Source organism: Canis aureus, chromosome 14 (assembly GCF_053574225.1).
Source record: "Canis aureus isolate CA01 chromosome 14, VMU_Caureus_v.1.0, whole genome shotgun sequence".
Classification (NCBI taxonomy): domain Eukaryota; kingdom Metazoa; phylum Chordata; class Mammalia; order Carnivora; family Canidae; genus Canis; species Canis aureus.
This window is the reverse complement of record NC_135624.1, coordinates 20,560,101-20,566,022: the sequence shown is the minus strand read 5'-3', so window position 1 is coordinate 20,566,022 and position 5,922 is coordinate 20,560,101.

The following is a 5,922-nucleotide window of genomic DNA, read 5'->3' as shown; positions in this document are numbered from 1 at the left end:
ATAAATAAAAGTCTCAACATTACCCTCAGGGTCTGGGGCAAAGGCCTGAAGCAGCTAACTACAGCCTTGAAATGCCCATGAAAGTCCCATGTTTAATCGTTACAGTCATGCAAAATTTTCCATCTCCATGATATGTGTGATTTATTTAAACTATATAACGTATGCGTTTATTTACAATAAATCTGGCTCCTGAAGGTAATACCTAGAAGTAGGGAATTCCTGTATCAATGCCCCATCCTTTTTTCTCTTTTAATTACAATCAAAATGTTTCAGGAACTGTATCTATTCCCTCTTCTGAAACCCTCCAGAGCTATCCTTAGGTCTCCCTGAAAGAGCCCTTAGGGTCACAGGATTCTGCTGTGACTGATGGACTCCACATGCTCCTGAAGCATGGCTATAAAACAATTTCCTTTAAGCAAATCTTATTTTCATACTGACTTACATTATACCAGTGAAGATGTATTCCCACAGGAACAAAGAAATGTAGCCCCAACATGTAATTTTGAAACAATTGCATCTGCAGGAAAGCTTTTCAAAATCACAAATTTTTTAAAAGTGTATCATTTTTGAAAAATAATAATAAAGCCAAACTAAGTCACAAGGAGAATGGATGGTGTGCTAAAACTTAAAATACTGTGCCAACAGCTACATTTCCTTGTGGAGTAGCTTCCACAAAAGGAAATTTGTCTACTGTGTTCTCTGGTCTTTAATTAATCAGTTAGTAGTTTTAAAAGGTTAAAGACAAGTGTTAAAATGTTTAGCATTTTTGAGTGTATATATTAAGGGTGGTCTCTTAGGTAATCCATAGTTAGAGCCATTGATGTGTTTGCTTAATAGTCCATGCATTTTCTTTATAGTGAAAATGGGTTGATTCTGCAGATATATATATATATATCTGCATAATCCTAATTCTTTTTTCTGGGACTTAATTTCCACAACTGGTGTGCAGTTTTCTGATATACAAGAGGAAAGGAAAGACTTGCCAGTCAGCTGATCCTGAAATTTAATAATTTCTGAAGGTCTTTCCTAAACCTATTAATTAAGCTTGATAGGGCAACAAAAGGGATAACTTGTTGAAGCATGAATCTGCCCGGCTGGGATGTGTCTGGCAAGCTGGTGAAGCAAACAAGCCAGAAGTCTATTTGTAAGAGGACTGAAATGTATCGTAGGAGGAACACATCCTAAGAGAAAAGAGTCAGAGTGTAACAAGGAGAATCCAGTAAGAGAGTTTGGTCCCAGGGATAAATCAACAGCATTCGCAGATTGGAGAGCGGAAGAACTTTTAATAAAATGACTAGTAACAAAGGTGTCGTCAGGACTTAGGGAAACCAGCAAGACCTGGTGCAGTGTCTCAGGGCTCACAATACAGGGGAGCCTTTGTGGTCACTGGAATGTGGAAAGAAAGGACATGGGTGGGGGGAGGGGAAATGATGGGGGAATAAATACTCTCACATTCTCCTCTCACCCTCCATCTTCTCCCATTGGCCAAACCCAACAATACCAGAAGGCAAGGGAGCCCATTGTTGTTCCACTTAGATGTCAGTGCCCTCCAGCCAACGACCTCAGGATCATATCTGCAGTTGAAGAGTTGAGTTTAGTACTCATTAGAGTGGCCAAGAATGCACACCATAGAGGTCACTACTAAGACAGCGATGTTAGAGAGGACTTATTTCTAGGATTGGGACTGCTGGTAGGAAATTTGGGAAAAGGCTGAAGAAGGAAGAGGCTTTGCTGTGGGCTGGATGCTAAGTAAGGCAAAAGCAACTTATTTACCAATTACAGCTTTAGCCTCCCCCTTGTTGTTTCCTAATTCTAGATAAGATTTATTTGGATACCCAATCATAGAATTCTCGCCACTTCCTGACATCATCCCCCGCTCTTCTAACTAAAATCATGGGCATTTTTGTGACTTAAAGATATTCAGTTTTTGTCCATTTTCCTATGTGATTACTGGGTGGACTTGCTGTTTTGATGCGTCCTGGTCACAGAGTGGCCTTGTCTGATGTCGAGGTTCTTTGCTGGATTCCATGCTCAGGCTCTCCACATCCACCCAAGTGTGTACTCTCGGAGGCTGATTTGTGAGCAAGTAAAGCAGCCCCTATTCTCCAGGACCTCACCTGTTAACAATCAGCTTGACCGTGGGATTCTTTTGTTGAACATAACACTTGCATAGAACCTCAACATCAGTTAAGATCACTGAAGATGCAAGTTCTACGTCCATCATGATACTTGTCATCAGCCCACATCTCTGAGCCCAGCTCTCTAGGGAGAAAGGTAAAGAGGGATAGAACTTCTGAAAAGAAAAGCCAGGTACAAAGCACTAGAGCTTAAGACGTTTGCCTTGGACTGTCTTCTATCAGAACATGACACAAAGGGAAGAGAGTCTTTTCCCACACGGCTGCAGGTCACTGGGCACTGTGCAACCCGGCATTTAAAGAGTACAGGTACCTTTGTGAAGATGTCTCCCAGGGCATTAGGGAAAACTGCATATCAGCCCATGATTGGAAACAAGCTCAGTGAAGCAGAGGAGGCTCAGCAGGGATGGATGGTCCATGATAGCGGAAGGAATGCCCCCTGGGGACACCCAGATACAAACTGGGGGCTTTGCAGGAAGCCAAGGTCTTGAATTATGTAGGAGGGAAGAACCAGAGGAACTTGGGCTTACTATTATCATAACTTTGTTAGTAACCATGGGCTGTTGAGGCCTAGAGGAACCTAGTATACATATTTTTAAACACCAAGCAAACTAATTTTATATTCATTTAATTAAAATGGGCTTCTTCTTGAGTTTGGCAATGATGCACAATGCACTTTTAACAGCTTTGTGCATCATTCCCAACCTGTAAATGTGAATAATCATGCTTACTTATTTATAAAGTTCTTTGAGGTTTTTGGATGAAAGCCTCTTTTAAAGTACAAAGCATTAATTTTTTGTGACAGAGCACTATACAAGAAATGAACATGAAGCAATATAAAACATTTTTTTGTGTTCTTTCTTGCATTCAGTTTTTAGTTGCTTTCTTCACAGGGACACAAAAGCCAGTCTCCAACAGGAGATCTGGTGTTTGAGATAACAGAGCTAATAAAGTACTGTAAGTATAAAATCATGGGTAGACTTGAATTGGCTACTCCTTTTGAGAATGTGAGAAATAAATTGATAGACAAGGTATTTTGTACAAATGAACTCATTTCAGTTAAGTTGCACTGATCATCTTAAGAGTATGTAAATGGACATCTATTTATAGACTCGTTATATCCATTTTTGACCAGGACGAGCAAGTGAAGCGGTAGCAATAGTCAATCATTACAAGTAACTAGACCACAAGAGAAAAATGTGCCAGTTGCTAGGTGATGACTTTCAATCTATCATTTTAGGCAATAAATATAAGATGAAGTTATGAGGAGAGAAGCTATTCATAGCTAAAACTCTAGCTAAAATGGCTATTATTTATTGCACGGAACTGAAATTGGATGAAGTTGAGAAACCCAACGTACAAACCCAGAAGCCAAGATACTACACAAGCGGACATATTTCAAGGACAAATCCAAAGCTAAATAGAAAGCAAAAGCAAGGATTTAGGGGAGGGTAGACAGGATAAAAGGTTTAAAATAAAAATGGACTCAACTTTGTCACTTATTATCATGTTTCAAGCCATAAAAAAAATGGAGAAAACATTTTTCAGAACTTTCCCATCTCTGAAAAAGAAGAAAAGTCTTTCAGCCCCTATCAGTAACTTTGCAATTAGCAATAATGTATTTGGCACGATGGCATATGCAAATGCTACATGAGACCCTATGTTTGCCCTCTGAGAGCATAGACATTGGTTTGGAAATATGGGTAACACAAATGAAATGATCTGAGAATAACATGGGTGTTAAAACCATTTGACTAAAACCTATGCCTGGCAAAAAACAAGCACTCAATCAGAATAAATCACAATAAAGAATTGTGTGCTATCAGGGTACCTATTGCTGGCTCTCTAAGACAGAAACCTTACCTGTGTCAAACACAGCTGAGAATTACAAAGCATACCAAAAAGCCTCCCTCGTTACCCATTTACTTTAGCAAGCCCGATAATCTAGAACCGTGGTTCTCATATATTAGCGTGCATCAGAATTACCTGGAGAATTTGGTAAAACACAGATCACTGGGTCCTGCCCGCAGAGTTTCTGACCCAGTAGGTCTGAGCAGGATAATTTGCATTCATAGCATATTCCCTGGTCGATACCCATGTTTCTGATCTAGAGAGCACATTTTGAGAATTACTGGCCTAAAAGATTTTAAGTAAATTTAAAAGCATGAACGAGGATACTGATAACAGTTAGCATTTACTGTGTACCCACAATACCATCATGCTTCCGATCTTCCCGGGTGATAGATGATAGATAGATAGATGATAGATAGATAGATAGATAGATAGATAGATAGATAGATAGATGAGACAGAGACCAAGAGAAAGTCTCTAATTTTTAGGTACACAGAAACATAAAGAATAAGCATTATTATTTCTATTTTATAGCTAAAGAACTAGAAGTAGGCTCCAAGAATTTACAATTGCCCATAACACCGAGGAGGTATAATACAGGCTCGAGCCTCGGTTGTTGCTGCCATACCATCCTGCATCGCTCTGCAGACACCTGCTAACAGCAAAAAAGTACCAGCTTACAGTGTCGGAGGTGCTTGAAAATCAACCAAAACCAGATGGAAGCTCACAAAATGCACAGCAGCCTGGGGTCTTGAAGACAATACAGCTGCCCCTCTTTGGGCTGGAGACCTGGGGCCAGTGTCGAGCAGCACAGTTTTATTGCTTTGGGGGGTGACCCTTGACAGTGGTGCAGGTAGCTGGGCCTCCCTGACGGCTCTCACGGTGTTCCAGCCGAAGCAGACGTTGGCTGGTGCGACCCTCCGAATCCAGAGAAGGGACAAGACGACATGCTTCAAAATTACGTTTTCTCTTTGGAGGGTTCATATTTCCCCCATTGACCTTTACCCCAAATAATTGTAAGAGGAAGCTCAGGGGGTAAGAGCCATAGAAAGTGTCTCCTGACCTTAACAAACACCAAAGAAGAGGGGAGGGCTTCCTCCTCTCCCTCCTCCCTGCTCTCTCCTCTTTTGTGGAACCAGTATAGTCCTCAGTCACCCAAAGTTGGAAGTCATCTTTGATTTCTTTCTTTCCTGCCAATAAGAGCACATTCCCTTAACTATGCTAATCCCTTTATTAAGGTACCATTGGCAAACAATAAAGGTGCCTAATGTGTATACTTCGATAAACTTTTTTTAAAAGATTCTATTTATTCATGAGAGACACAGAGAGGCAGAGACACAGGCAGAGGGAGAAGCAGGCTCCATGCAGGGAGCCCGACTTGGGACTCGATCCCAGGACCCCGGGACCACGACCTGAGCTGAAGGCAGATGTTCAACCACTGAGCCAACCAGGTACCCCTACTTTGATAAATTTTAACACACACACAAATACGCATACACACATACACCCATGCACATATAACTCCATGAAACACACTAGATAGTGAAAATCACATAAACGTTTTAAGAGTTGCCTCAGGCTTGCCTGTCCTTCCTCTTCCAGGTGACCACTGTCTGATTCCTATCACTAAAGATTATTTTGCACTTATTAGAGTGACACTCACATTTTCCTGTGATTATTGCCATTTATGTTCCTTTGTGAAGCATTTGTTTAAATCTTTTGCTGACGTACTAATGTATTAAATGAATTAATAACAATAACCATGTATGTATGTATATATCCTGGATACAAGCTCTTGGCCAGATATATGATCTGCAAATATTTCCTCTCAGTCTGTGCCTCTCAGCAACTCTAGGGTCTTGGGAGACTGGCCTCCTTACTCCCATCTTTGTCTCTCAAGTCAAAAAAGACTACTGGAGTCCGCCTGAGTTCCCTT